This window comes from Myodes glareolus, chromosome 6 (assembly GCF_982192425.1).
Source record: "Myodes glareolus chromosome 6, mMyoGla1.1, whole genome shotgun sequence".
NCBI classification, from domain to species: domain Eukaryota; kingdom Metazoa; phylum Chordata; class Mammalia; order Rodentia; family Cricetidae; genus Myodes; species Myodes glareolus.
Window position 1 is genome coordinate 45,093,009 of NC_142031.1, and position 16,391 is coordinate 45,109,399.

General features: G+C 39.5%; 1 pseudogene; it reads left to right on the plus strand.

Annotated features, from left to right (window-relative positions):
* Positions 1–14,411: 14,411 nt before the first annotated feature.
* Positions 14,412–15,166, plus strand: LOC146894227 (protein BTG3 pseudogene; annotated as a pseudogene).
* The last annotated feature ends 1,225 nt before the right edge of the window (positions 15,167–16,391 follow it).

Here is a 16,391-nt window from a genome sequence, read left to right on the forward strand (position 1 = left end):
ACCAGTTTTGCATATATATCCAAAGGATGCTTAATCGTACAAGGACATATGCTCCAACTCTGTTCAGAGCAGCATTGTTTATCACAACCAGAACCTGGAAACAATCTAAATGCCCTTCGTCCATGGAATGGAGAAGAAAAATATGGTGTATTTACATAATGGAGTACTGCATAGAAAAGAAAAATAATGACATATTGAAATTTACAGGCAAATAGATGGAGCTAGGAAACATCATATTGAGTGAGGTAAGTCAGACCCAGAAAGACATTTATCATATGGACTCAATCGAAAGTAGTTTTTATACATAAAGCAAAGAAATCCTAAAGCCTACAAATCACAATCCCAGAGAACCTAGAGAACAATTAGGACCCTAAGAAAAACATACATGGATATAATCTACATGGGAAGTAGTAAAACACCATATCTCCTGAGTTAACTGAAAGCATGGGGACCAATGAAGAGGGTTGAAGGTGAGGAGAGAGACAAGGAGAAGAGCAGAGAAAAATGCGTAGCTCAATAAAATCAATAGAAAAATCTAAACCTCACTCAGGACACTGAAATAAAATTATTCATCTTGTTTGTTTCTGTCATCTTGATACAATATAGGGGCATCTGGAAAGAGGAAATTTCAATTGACAAAATACTTCTATATGATTGGCATCTAAAGAAATCTGTTGTAGAGAGAGATAGCTTGGGTAACCTAGCAAGTTTGTGGTCAGAGATGAATGCTTTCCAGACACACCACCCTGGCTTGTCAGGCATTCTGCTCATAAGCTAGTGAAGAAAAATGCTCTGGATTTCAAATTCTGAATTTCAGTTTTTTAAGGATGACAACCCACTAATACTATTGTTTGCACTACAACAGACTGTGAAACAGAGTCCAGGTACATAAAGAATCGAATGGAGAGTAGGTACTGACCACTGTCTCAACTGAAGTAAGCATGATGATCACACAAACATTAACAACAAGAAATTAGTTCATTCAGTTTATGTGATTATGATCAGAAACTAAACAGAAAAGCAATTTCTTTTGAAAGGAAACACTGGTGCCTAGTGCAAACCCACAGAGGAAGAAGCCTGGACTGTCCTTCTACCTTAGAGTCAGAGCAAAAGTAGGGAAAAGAGCAAAGTTGTTCTTATGTCCAACAGGGGTTTCCTGGTGCTGATCTGGCCAGAGAGTGTGAAGATGGTATACTGTTCTGCACAGGTCTAGGAAGGTGAGAATCCAAGCAAACCAGGCTCCCACAAAGCCAGTCCACGCAGTAGAATCAAAACCCAGTGCCATTGTCCTTGGCTTCTCAGTCAGCCCTCATTGACAGCCGCATTCTTATATGTATGTTTCAGGTCTAAAGTTTTTGTAGGATAAACAATTGTAGTATTGTTCTCTATGGAAGACTATTTATTCCACACTGAGAATTCCTTAATTGCCTGTGGTACACATACTGCTTCAAGAAAAATTCTACTTTCACCAGAGGGAAATAATAACAAAATCCACAACCAATTAAAATACAAAGTTGTGGAGCCTAAACCCAAAGATGCATCTACAATACAATACCCACACCCAAACCTCAGAGACCATTGAAGAAATAGAGTAGAAATATTGTAAAAGTCAGAGGATAAGGGTATTTATGTGAGACTATGTCTCCAAGGAATGGAGTTTCTTACACTTACAGAGTTTCAATACTCTGACAGCCTAATTATGGGTTAAAGTGGACAAAAATAGACATGCTAAGCTGAATGGGTAAAAGTCCATGAGGTCTCAAACATACACTGTTGCATTTTTTAGGGAACATTTCTTGTGAATTACAGGACAAACTACAGAGGTTGGGGAAGTGGTGCATGGATTTTATCTATCAAGGCAACCTCATCCCCCTCACCCAGACTACTTTGCAGTAGTCATCTCTGAGAACTGATGTAGGATTTCCCTCTGTAGATTTTAAATATTCTTTATTACCATTGGTTAATTAATAAGCTGTTTTGGCCTTTAGCAGGCCAGAATATAGCCTTGCCAGAAATATATATATATATATATATATATATATATATATATATGTATGTATTCTCTCTCTCTCTCTCTCTCTCTCTCTCTCTCTCTGTTTGTGTGTGTGTGTGTGTGTGTGTGTGTGTGTGTGTGTGTGTGTGTGTCTGTCAAGGCAGAGTCAAGTATAATGAGCTTGTCCCCTGAACTGAGAATTACCAACACTGACCAATTAAAATATAACAAGTGCAACTTGAATTTTAGCTTATACTTTCATCAAATTTAAATTTATATTATAATATAGACTAATATTAAACTCATGGAACAACCTTGTCTTAGAAGTAGTGGTTAGAAGTCTCACCAAGGTAACCAGGCTACTAATTATTGCATAGAGTCTACCTCACAGTCATTGCTGTGGTTGTCAGCAGAGGCAGCTTCAGACACTATAGGTTGCAGATCCTTCATCATTGAGTTATAAGTAAATCTGGTCCATCTCATGGAACGTTGATAACTTTTCAGAAACGCTTGTCTTGTTCTCTGATTGAAGCACTACAAGTAACCTTTCTCTCAGTGACTTTTACCCTTACATGGGCCTCTTGGGTGATAGGGATTCTTGCAACAATAATGATATCTTAGCTTTTACCAAGGTGAGGATATTTTGTTCTGACAAAAGATATGCAAATCTAAACTTCATTTAAGATTGTTGTTCATTGTTAATATAAGCTACATCGCAGTCCTATCTTTTATACACATCACACAAGTTTTTATGATTTGTCTTTCCATTTTTCACCTGTGTTACAATATTTTATAGCCCCCTCACTAATTATATCTTCACTTTAGGCCCATTTAATAATAAATCTCTGTGTGTGTGTGTGTGTCTGTCTGTCTTTCTATGTATAAACTTTTCATTGTCTATACTTTCACTTGTGATTACATCCCGTTTTTATTATTGATAAAAAGAAGATTTGAGTTGCTCAAGTTATAAATTGCTTTCTATACAGCAAGAAGATATGAGTTTGTCCTCCATAACACATCAAAAGATATTCCAAATACAGTTGCAAGTGATCATAATTCTTGCTCATAGAGTGAAAGAAACAGACAAAGACAGACAGAGTCTCACTGGCCACCCCATCTAGCTTACTGAGATATCTCCAAGCAAATGAATGTTTATGTGTCAAAAACAATACAAAGAAAAAAACAATGCAAAAATATATCACTGGATCAACCCAAATGTTAAACTGGATCTGTATATTTGCAGGTACACCCACATGTTTACACCCACATATTCAGTAGATGCACAATGCCCATGTGCTCAGAAAAGATGTTTTGTGTGCTACGACTTAAAAAATTGTTTGAGATTCTTTTTGTCAGAGAAAGAGGAAGTTTCCTAACCATGGTTGCATTCAGTGCCTTGAAATCACAGCCATGGGTGTTGATACTCACAGCTTTCTGCAGCACTAGTCTGTTTGGATACACACCTTCCTAGACCTGGATGGAGGGGTGGGACTTGGACTTCCCATGGGGCAGGACACCCTGACTTTTCTTAGGACTGGAGAGGGAGGGGGAGTGAGAGTGAAGGGTTGGAAGGATGGGAGGAGGTGGAAAATTTTAATAAATAAATAAATTTTAAAAAAAAGACCATGATGAGAAACCGCCACACTGATTTCCACAGTGGCTGCACGAGTTTGCACTCCCACCAACAATGGATGAGTGTTCCCCTCACCCCACATCCTCTCCAGCATAGGCTATCGTTGGTGTTTTTGACTTTAGCTATTCTGACAGGTGTAAGATGGTATCTCAAAGTGGTTTTGATTTGCATTTCCCTGATCGCTAGGGAGGTTGAGCATGACCTTAAGTGTCTTCTGGCCATTCGAAGTTCATCTGTTGTGAATTCTCTGTTAAGTTCAGTACCCCATTTTTTAATTGGGTTAATTAGAGTTTTAGTGCCTAGTTTCTTGAGTTCTTTGTATATTTTGGAGATCAGACCTTTGTCTGATGAGGGGTTGGTGAAGATCTTCTCCCAGTCAGAAGGCAGCCTTTTTGTCCTACTGACAGTATCCTTTGCTTTACAGAAGCTTCCCAGTTTCAGTAGATCCCATTTATTCATTGTTTCTCTTATTGTCTGTGCTGCTGGGGTCCTACTTAGGAAGAGGCCTCCTGTGCCTAAATCTTGTAGACTACTTCCCACTTTCTCTTCTATCAGGTTCAAAGTGGACGAATTAATGTTGATGTCTTTAATCCATTTGGACTTGATTTTTGTGCATGGTGATAGATATGGATCTACTTTCATTTTTTTACAGGTTGACATCCAGTTATGCCAGCACCATTTGTTAAAGATGCTTTCCTTCTTCCATTGTATACCTTTAGCTCCCTTGTCGAAAATTAGGTGTTCATAAGTTTGTGGGTTAATATCTGGGTCTTCTATTCGATTCCATAAGTCGACTTCTCTGTGTGGCGGTTTCTCAGGAAACTGGGAGTCAACCTCCCTCAGGACCCAGCAATACCACTCTTGGGAATATACCCTAAAGATTCCCTAACATACTACAAAAGCATTTGTTCAACTATGTTCATAGCTGCACTATTTGTAATAGCCAGATCATGGAAACAACCTAGGTGCCCCTCAATAGAAGAATGGTTAAAAAAGGTGTGGAACATATATACATTAGAGTTTTACTCGGCGGTAAAAAACAATGACATCTTGAATTTTGCATGCAAATGGATGGAAATAGAAAACGCTTTACTGAGTGAGGTAAGCCAGACCCAAAAAGAGGAACACGGTATGTATTCACTCATAAGTGGATTCTAACCATAATTAAAGGTCTTTGAGCCTATTATTCGTGATCCTAGTGAAGCTAAATAAGAAGATGAACCTGATGAAGATTATTTAGCTATCCACCAGGAGGTAGGAAATATACATGAGTCCCAGGTAACCTCGGGTGCATGGGGGGGTGGGAGGGTCGATGGAGGGGGAGAGGACTAGAGAGAAGGGAGTAGGGGAGGAACGGGGAAAGCTTGGTGGCCGGGGATGGGGGGGGGAGGGAGGTAGGATGAATATGGGATCAGGGAACAATATATTTCAACTAAGGGAGCCATTTTAGGGTTTACAGGAGACTTGATTATATATGGGATCCCAGGTCCAAGGAGAAATCCCCCAGATTGCTCTCTGGACAGAGGAGAGGGTGCCTGAATCGGCCGTGGCCCATGACCATACTGATGCATATTTTGCTTATCATCATAGATCCTTCCTCTGGCGAAGGACGGCTATGCAGTCGGAGGCCCACATTGGAGGACCGGATTGAGCCCCCCGAGGTCCGGAGGGGGAGCGGAAGGAGGAGGAACATGAAAAACGAAATCAGTACTGCGAGGGATGCTATCACCCACTGATACAAGGGAACGGATCTGATGAGAGTTTACCAGGGCCAGCCGGACTGGGACTGAACGAGGACGTGATCTAGACAGATTCTCGGAATTTGGCCGGATTCTCTGACTGTGGCTGGCCCGGGGTCTTTCTGAAAAGCCATTGACTATGACACTGGGACCTGTTTCCTCTGCATATGCTGGATTTTGGGGATCCAGTCTGTTTGGATGCTAGCCTTCCTGGACCTGGAGGGAGGGGGAGGGAGCTGGAGCTTCCCACAGGGCAGGAAACCCTGACTGCCCTGGGGGACGGAGGGGAAGGAGGGGGGGAGTGGGGGGAGTGGGAGGGTGTTGGGAGGGGGGGCGGAATTGGAAACTTTTATAATTTAATAAAATTTACTATAAAAAAAAAAAAAAAAAAAAAAGACCATGATGGGGCAACGAACAGGATCAGCTGATCCTAGTTAGTCGCAGCTCACTGACTTTAGACTAACAGCTGGGGAATCTGTAAAAGAACCATCCAGGGCCTACCAATGTGTGTGACAGTTTTTTGATTTGGGAAGTTTATGCAGCCACTGGCAGTGGGACCAGTATGTATCCATAGTGTGTGAACTGACTTTTTAGACTCATTCCCTATAGAGGGAGTCCTTGCCCAAGCTAGATACAGGGGAGGAACAGACATGGGAGGGCTCACAATATGATCAGTGGACTCTAGTCTGCTGATTTTGAGAGTGAAATCTGCCCAGACCAACTGTGAATGAACCTGTTAGAAATTCCAAACGTAAGTTTGGACACCTGATAAATTAGACACTTTGGAGACTGGCCTGAACTTTGTAGGAATCATCTCAAATTGGTTTTTTCATTACTATCTAAGAAAATCTGACTCTACTGAAAAGAGATGAATGATGACCGTCCAATTGTAAACGGCAAAGCGAGTGAAGTCTGGATCAGTACAGCATCATCACTGGCCTCTAAATTTATTAGAAAATAGTAAAAAGTAATGAGCAAATTCATATGCTTATGAAAGAATGATCAGTATACTTGTGCTCCTAAAAAAGAAAGGAAAGACAGATTTGGGATATTGGTGCTACTAAAATCTTCAGTGTTCCATAAAGCCAGGTTTCATCTGAAAATATTTTTAACTGATATAGGCAACAGTGCCCAGGAGGAGTGGCACAATACTGCCTCACACTTTTGTGTTTCTGACTGGCTTATGCTTTGATTTGATGATTGTGAGAGAAATATAAAAATAGTGTCAACAATAATAATTTCAAAACTGTTCAGACACTTGACTGTTGATGGTGAAGGTAAAATCAGTCAATCACTACTGAACCTAAATAGAAACTCATCTTGCAGTTAGATATGTCTCTCAGGTTGAAAATTTATGAGATTTTTCTAGAGTCTGCCCGTACATGGGAAATTGGAAATGTTGACTTGTACTCCAGTGGTGCAAAGAGGAATTACCTGAAGGAATTAATTTTAACAGTATGCAAATGAATGAAATTTGGCAAATGAATGTACTTCCTTTAGTAGATATGAAAAATTAAAATATTTTCTTCATAATATTGACACTTATTCTGGGTTTCAATGAACATGTAACTTACATTCTGAAAGGACAGATTCCATAATTGCACATTTATTAGAAACAATGCCTGTTATGGGCATGCCAGCTCAAATTAAGCCTGATATTGGCCTAGTATATGTTTCCAGTAAAATGAAGCAATTTTTATAAAACTATAACAAAAAACATGTTTCATTTTGTGACAAAAATAAAAAAAAATCTTAAGATTGAACCAGTTTCAGATTTTCTATTTACAATGAGAGTGTTTCCTTAAGAATTGGCTTACGAGTAGCAATTTTACACACACATATACACACATACAATCACTGCAGACACACACACACACACACAATTAGCTTAAAGAAAGTAAACAATGTGAAATTACTTATCAGTTCCTGTTAGGGTTTCCTGGTTGCTCAAATAATTTCTTGGGTAACATGCTTCATCCTGAGGATATTTTTCATAACTTTAAGGACAGTTTCCAGATGTGATGTTCAGGTAACCAAGACAAAGAACTGTGCACTTTCTAAGCAGGTAGATCTTCACTAATTTCTCCAGCTCTCTGAAGCCCACTCAGCAGAGTCTGTCTCCTTGCCTGCTAATACTCTTATCTGCCAATCTCTTATGTCTTTCCAGTCTGTCTGAACACTGACAAGACAAGCCACATAAAAAGCAGAAATCAATAAGTAGTTGTTACATACAGCAAGTTCCAAGTTAATTGTTAAGAAAAGCCCAATATCTAAAAACATAGCCTTTGCTGTATTGTGCCTGTATATGTGTGCCCAATGCGAACTTTAGAATGAAAGTCAAATCTTTGGGCTGAGGAGATGGCTCAGTCAGAAGGCAAATACATATTTCAATATTATTTACTATTTTACAATTTGTTTCCACTTCTTTCTTATTGGTTTTGATGTTAAGGTATCCAACTATTACTTGAGCGTTGAAACATTTTTTATTTTTATTTTTTTTTCCTGGCAGACATCAACTATCTGAAATTTATTAAATTATAAAAGTTTCCATTTCCGCTTCTCCTCCCAACACCCTCCCACTCCCTGCACTCCCCCTCCTCCTCCCTCTCCATCCCTAAGAGCAGTCAGGGTTTCCTGCCCTGTGGGAAGTTCAAGTTCCTCCCCACTCCCTCCAGCTCCAGGAAGGTGAATATCCAAACAGACTGGATCCGCAAAATCCAGTATATGCAGAGGAAACAAGTTCCAGTGTTATTGTCAATGACTTTTCAGAAAGACTCCAGGCCAGTCACATTCAGAGAATCCGGCCACATTCAGAGAATCTGGTTGGATCACGTCCTCGTTCAGTCCCAGTCCAACTGGTCTTGGCGACTCTCATTAGATCAGTCCCCTTGTATCAGTGGGTGATTGGACCACTCGCGGTCCTGATTTCCTTTTTCATGTTCTTCCTCCTTCTGCTCCTCATTTGGACCATGGGGGGCTCAGTCCAGTGCTCCAATGTGGGTCTCCGTATGTATCGCCATCCATCGTCGGATGAAGGTTCCCTCTGGTCTTGCCTTCTATGCTCACATTCTCTTTCTTTTTGCTTCTCGTTTGGACCTAGGGAGTTAAGTCCAGTGTTCCAATGTGGGTCTCTGTCTCTATCTCCATCCATCGCCAGATGAAGGTTCTATGGTGATAAGCAAAGTATTCATCAGTATGGTTATAGGCCAAGGCCGGTTCAGGTACCCTCTCCTCTGTCCAGAGAACAATCTGGATATCTCTCCTTGGAGCTGGGATCCCACTTAAATCAAGTCTATTGTAAACCCTAAAATGACTCCCTTAGTTGAGATATATTCTTCCCTGATCCCATATACATCCTTCCTCCCTCCCCCCATACTAGTCACCCGAGTTTTCCCCATTCCTCCCCTACTCCCTTCTCTCTAACCCTCTCTTCTTCCAACAACCCACCCATCCCCCCATGCACCCGAGGTTACCTGGGACTCTTGTCTATTTCCTATCTCCCGGAGGATAACTACATGATTTTCTTCAGGTTCACCTTCTTATTTAGCTTCTCTAAGTTCACGAATAATAGGCTCAAAGACCTTTAATTATGGCTAGAATTCACTTAGGAGTGAATACATACCATATTCCTCTTTTTGTGTCTGGCTTACCACACTCAGTAAAGCGTTTTCTATGTCCATCCATTTGCATGCAAAATTCAAGATGTCATTGTTTTTTACCGCTGAGTAAAACTCTAATGTGTATATGTTCCACACCTTTTGTAACCATTCTTCTATTGAGGGGCACCTAGGTTGTTTCCAGGTTCTGGCTATTAAAAATAGTGCAGCTATGAACATAGTTGAACAAGTACTTTTGTAGTATGATAGGGCATCTCTTGCGTATATTCCCAAGAGTGGAATTGCTGGGTCCTGAGGGAGGTTGACTCCCAGTTTCTTGAGAAGCCGCCACACTGATTTCCACAGTGGCTGCACAAGTTTGCATTCCCACCAACAATGGATGAGTGTTCCCCTCACTCCACATCCTCTCCAGCATGGGCTATCATTGGTGTTTTTGAGTTTAGCTATTCTGAGAGGTGTAAGATGGTATCTCAAAGTTGTTTTGATTTGCATTTCCCTGATCGCTAAGGAGGTTGAACATGACCTTAAGTGTCTTTTGGCCATTCGAAGTTCATCTGTTGTGAATTCTCTGTTCAGATCAGTACCCCATTTTTTAATTGGGTTAATTAGAGTTTTAGTGTCTAGTTTCTTGAGTTCTTTGTATATTTTGGAGATCAGACCTTTGTCTGATGAGGGGTTTGTGAAGATCTTCTCCCAGTCAGAAGGCAGCCTTTTTGTCTTACAGACAGTGTCCTTTGCTTTACAGAAGCTTCTCAGTTCCAAGAGGTCCCATTTATTCATTGTTTCTCTTATTGTCTGTGCTACTGGGGTCCTACTTAGGAAGTGGCCTCCTGTGCCTATATCTTGTAGACTACTGCCCACTTTCTCTTCTATCAGGTTCAAAGTGGACAGATTAGTGTTGATGTCTTTAATTCATTTGGACTTGAGTTTTGTGCATGGTGGTAGATATGGATCTACTTTCATTCTTCTACAGGTTGATATCCAGTTATGCCAGCACCATTTGTTGAAGATGCTTTCCTTCTTCCATTGTATACCTTTAGCTCTCTTTTCAAAAATTAGATGTTCATAGGTTTGTGGGTTAATATCCGTGTCTTCTATTCCATTCCGTAGGTCGACTTCTCTGTTCTTATGCCAATACCAAACTGTTTTCAATACTGTAGCTCTGTAATAGAGTTTGAAGTCAGGGATGGTAATGCCTCCAGAAGTTCCTTTATTGTATAAGATAGTTTTGGCTATCCTGGGTTTTTTGATTTGCCATATTAACTTGATTATTGTTTTATCAAGGTCTGTGAAGAAGTTTGACGGGATTTTGATGGGAATTGTATTGAATGTATAGATTGCTTTTTCATTAGCCGCTTGACTGCTTTACCAACTTGTCCATGTATCTCTCCTAACTTTTCACAGTCAGTATTTTATGTCTTCACATCTCTTTGTGCCTGTTGCCTCATCCTGTCTCTTTTTTCCTTGTTCAGTAGGTTGAAAGTCCTCCCAACCCAGTGAGGGCCCATCTGCTTTGCTATCAAGGCCCTAACAAGTCATACCCTGTTATTTTACCGCAAATACAAGGCCGCATTGGTCTTACAGGACTGGCTCACATGTGACACAAACCCATCTTCTGTGCTAGGAGAGAAGATGGTATTCTCTTAACATGGCAACCAGGAATCTTGACTCTCAGTCACAAGGGCAAAGGACGGTTCAGGGAAATGGGATTTTTCTTAGCCAAAAGATATTTCTTTCTCAAGTTTGGTGGTCTAACTAGAATACACTATGATAATCTTGGAAGATTTGTTCTTGTGAAAGTTTTATGGTCTGTATTTTCAACTCATTATGTTTCTGTTTTTCTAGAAAAATCTTACAAATTATTGCTTTGAGTATTTCATTTGCTGTATTATTTGTGCTTTTAAAGAGCAAATATATTGTGTCTTCTTTTTATATCTTCTGCATTTATTATTTCACATAAACTCTATCTCCTCCCCTCACCATTTTCTTTTTTCTGTTTTTCTTGTCCTGTCTTCCATTTTTATTTCTTTTACAGCTCGACATGATGTTTCTTTTAGGGTTGAATGTTTACATCTGTGATAATTTCTTTATTCTGCTGCTTTTCAATTTCAGTTTTTCTTAAGCATACCCGCAAAAGTTGACTCTTATCATTACTGAACAGAAACCCACATTTCAGTATCTATTAAAAACAAATATTTAAAGCAGAAGAAAACTACTATTTAAAAAGAATTATAGAAGGGAGGGGTGAATAGAGATGGGAGAGAGAGAGAATTAATATTTCTAAATAAATGATAGGGCTAGCATTTATAGAGAAATGGCCTCCTGAAAGAGAATGACAGCCTGCATTGAGGTTGTGATCCTCAATTGTTGTGGCTCTCTAAAGAACAACTTCATAAAAAGAATACATCAAAGTAAGAGGGTGACTACTTGGGGAAAAGACAAACTTAGATAAGTGGAGATGACAGAAATGAATTCTGGGAGGAAGAGAACAGAGGATGAGAGAGCCACCATGGAACGACCAGGTCAGACATGCTGAATCTTTCCCCATAAGCCATGACCTTGTTGTGATATACAGATTAATAGAAATTGGTTAAATCAAGATATGAAAGTTAGCCAATAAGAGGCTAGAGATAATGGGCCAGGCAGTGATTTAATTAATACAATTTCTTTGTAGTTATTTTTGGTGTAATTTAGATGGTTGAGACATAAAGCAGTCCCTCACCCTACAACAATTGGTGTCACGTGAGTACATACCATATTCATCTTTTGGGGTCTGGGATATCTCACTCAATAAAGTGTTTTCTATTTCCATCCATTTGCATGAAAAATTAAAGATGTCATTGTTTTTTACCACTGAGTAGAACTCTAAAGTGTATATGTTCCACACCTTCTTTATCCATTCTTCTTTTGAAGGGCACATAGGTTGTTTCCAGGTTCTGGCTATTACAAATAGTTCTGCTATGAACATAGCTGAACAAATGCTTTTGTAGCATGATTGGGCATCTTTTAGGTATATTCCCAAGAGTGTAATTGCTGGGTCCTGAGGTAGGTTGACTCCCAGTTTCCTGAGAAAGTGCCACACTGATTTCCAAAGTGGTTGCACAAGTTTACATTCCCACCAACAATGGATGAGTGTTCCCCTTACTCCACATCCTCTCCAGCATAGGCTATCACTAGTGTTTTTGATTTTAACTATTCTCACAGGTGTAAGATGGTATCTCAAAGTTGTTTTGATTTGCATTTCCCTGATCGCTAAGGAGGTTGAGCATGACCTAAGTGCTTTTTGGCTATCTGAATTTCTTCTGTTGAGAAATCTCTGTTAAGTTCAGTACCCCATTTTTTAAATTGGATAAATTGGAGTTTTAATGTCTAGTTTCTTGAGTTTTTTTTACAAAAAAAACGTTAGTTAAAGTTTCTAGAGCACATAGTCTGTACCACACCATTCCATGTAAATCAGAATCTCCATATCAGCACACATTATGTCTCTTCAATTTCTCATCATCACATAACTAAACTTCACATGCCCATTCTGGACAACATTGCTTCATTATACATGGAAGAATTCAGAAACAGCCAGAGGTATCTCTCTATTCTCTTCCCTACTTATATCTCCCTTTATCCTTACCCAGAATGCAAAAAAAAATAGCAGAAACAGGAACTGGACAGTACACATCATTTTGAGGAGATAAATTATTTAAAGTTATAAGTGAAGGCAGGAACACAGTTGAGCTTTTATTTAGGCATACAAGGCAGGGGCCTCCCTGGGGAGCAACATGCAAATACCATAAAATGCATAACAGTGTACATAGAGAATAGAGTTATGTAAGATTCTTATATTTGAAAAATGACTCAGAGAAGTCTCATTCTTTAACAGGAATGAACCTAATGAAACAAAATGTGGTGACAGATGGGATACTACTAGGGTGCTGAAAAACTGATAATGTAATTTAAATCAGTTATAATCATGTATTAATGTCCTCAAAATACACCTCATAAAAGAGGATATGCATATCATATCTTCACATTACATCCTCATTATTTCTCACATATTATTTTAGTATGAGAAAATACAAGATACATTATATGGTACTGGAGCAAGTAAGTAAAGAAAATTATAAAGCACTATGTATCTGTGAGAATACTGATAATACAGAACACTGAGAAAGAATATAATGGAGTGCAATGGGGAAGCCCTAAATTTCTCTCCACTCTTTATGGAAATACAAACTGTGGTATGACTTTAAAGGAATGTTTTGTGATTTATTACAATATAAAGCAAGGTCTTTTCCTTGTCATCGTGCATTTTTTGTTCTGTTTTTTGAAACAGGGTTTCTCTGTAGCTTTGGAGCCAGTTTTGGGACTAGTTCGTGTAGACCAGGCTGGTCTCGAACTCTCAGAGATCCACCTGCCTCTGCCTCTCGAGTGCTGGGATTAAAGTTGTGTGCCTCCACCGCCTGGCGTCATCATGAATTTTTACAATCACCTAAAGGATTTCAAAATTCAGAAATTCCAATGATTTATTTGTATGATACTGCATCATCTAGAGTATGGAATGGAAACTTTATAACCATGTATGTGTCTCCACAATGGAAAAGATATTTAAAGGACTTAATCTCCTTTAAGTTGAAATACAGGTTTTGTATTTCCATGTCTTAACAACAATATTGAATCAAAGTATGTTTAAGCATTTCTGGAGTGTTGAAGCAATATGCTTTGTCCGTCATACCAAAAAACCCATGGATTTGTTATAATACCTAAAAGGCCACCATTGTGAGTTAAGATCTTATCTTTTTCTCCTTCCTAGCTGGATCCATGCATGTCTCTCTTAGTTCCCAACTTTTCTTTCTGGATTCTCTGAGATTATGTACCCAGAAAGACAAACACAGGATTACCTCACTCATCACTGAAAAACTTAACACAGATTTAAAGCATGCAGGACTGGTCTGAAGGAAAGAAGAGACCTAAGCATGCCACCATCCCTGGTTTTCTCATCCTCAGAACAGCAGGAGTTTGGGTGCTCCTCTCTCTTCCTTGTTCAGACATTAGAAAACCAGAATAATTAGGCTTCCCTGAATCCAGATATGCACAATGAATCTAACAACGGATAAACTCACAGAACTTCAAGGCTACAAGTTACTTTTCTGACTGCCAAAACACTCCTGACTGGACTTCCGATATTTTTTCTTTTAATTTTTTTGTTTTTCTTTTCTTTTTTTAATTCATCCATTTAGCCATGCCTTGAACCTCATGTGCACTGCATCCGGACTGTGCTCACCTGCTCGCTTGTTGGCTTGCTGGACCATGCATCACTCTGCTAGGTTCATGCTTGGCAGCGGTCAGACATTGCAGCAGGAGCAGCAGCCACACTAGGCAGACAAGAGTTCCTGGGCTCTGCTCCCAGGGCCACAGAAGGAGGTAGCAGCAGGTGAATGTGCAGCCCAGGAGTGGCTGCAGAAAAAGTGAAGAACGAAATTGCTGCTGTTGTCTCCTTCACAAGGCTGGTTCGAAAACATCAGTTGAAAAAAGAAGTCGTTGAGGGGTTGCTGAGAAACTGACTGAAATACTTAAAGAGAAATATAAAAAACGCTGGTACCCAGAAAAGCCATCAAAAGGACAGGTCTACAAGCAATAAGTTTCAGACAAATTGATTCTGATGTCCTGAAAGCCTGTGAGAACTGCTGCAATTTTTACAGTGACCTAGGCTTGCCAGAAGAACTTACCATCTGGGTGGATCCATGTGAAGTATGCTGCTGGTACGGAGAGAAAAACAATGCATTCATCATTGCCAGCTTTGAAAGTGAGGATGAGAACAAGGGCGAGATTTCCAAGAATGTTAACAGGGCTCTTGATAAGGTGACCTCTGGTCATCAATACAGGATCCTCTTTCTCAGATGAAGAAACAAGCAAGGAAGTGGAAGTGAAACCAAGTTCAGTGACTGCAAAACCAAACCCAGTGAACCAGATTTCAGAACTGATGTGGCATCTATTGCCCAGAAAAAAGCCGGGAATGTACCAAGGCAGTGGCCAACAAAGTCACTATACTCCTGTTCCATTTGTTTATCCAAATACAGGAAAGAAGAATAAATTATATGGTCCAAATCCAGTGGCATGGAGATGCATTCCTCCTGGAATGTATTGTGACCAAAATCGTTGGATTAATCTTCACATGTTAGCACCTCAATAGTTCCTTTTGATTTTGTATATCATGCAGATAGAAGGGAAAATATACCTTACTATATACTAAAACTTCATACTTGTAGCAAAGTTAGATGAAACAAACCAACAAACAGTTTTATAAAAAAGTTATTGACAATAAGTTTTCATATATATATATATGTATATGTATATATACATATATATATATATGCACTTTAGATATATTGAAGTAGTTTAAGAAACTTTATTAAAGTGGGTCAAGTGCAAAGGAAAAGTCAAGTGCCTGGATTTTTAATATTGGACTTAAGTACTTATATTTCTTAAGTACTTACATATTGTGCATTGACTCTGCTGGATTCAAAAATACTGTAGAGAGGGCTATGTGTTCTAGCACCTTTGAGGATTGACTTTATGGAGAGTATGTTAGCTATTTATACACAAGGAAATCAATTTTATTATTTAGAAAAATTGCAATGAAATCATGTAGTTGCAAATAAAAAGTCGTCTGAGGCAAAAAATACACTCTTTTATTTAACACTATGGCCACAACTTGCCCCTCAGCCTCCCCTACCTGTATCCCCTGCTTTTACTTTCCAATCCTTTCTTTTTCATCTCTATCCAGAAAAGAACTGGTCTCCCTGGTGTATTAATATAACATGGCATATTAAGCTGCAATAAAACTGAACATCTCCCCATGTATTGAGGCTGTACAAATCAACCCAATAGGAGAAGTAGGATCCCAAAATTCTGTGAAAGACTTGCAGACAGCCCCTGTTCCCTCTCTTATGAGTCCCACAAGAGAACCAAACTACACAACTGTCATATAAATGCAGAGTGCCTAGGTCAGTGCCATGCAGATTCCCTGGTTTTCTGTTCAAACTCTGCCAGCCCCTGTGAGCTCACGTTAGCTGATAGTATGAACGTACTCTGCTTTCCTTGAACCCTCTGTCTCCTACACTCCTTTCTCTTCCTCCTCATCTGGATTCCAGAGCTCGGCCTAATGTGTGGCTGTGGGTATCTGCACTCTTTTCCATCAGTGACTGGATGGTGCATCTGTGATGACTATTAGAACAGGCATAAATCTGATCATAAGGAAAGGCCAACTAAGGATACTCATCCACTATTGCTACGAATCTAAGCTGAGGGCCACCCCATTAACTTCTCTGTTGTTTATTTGCCTGATTTATTTCTATATGACCTTAGAAAGTTCCTTTTCCTGGGACCTATTGCCTAAGAGTATGCAAATGAAGCAT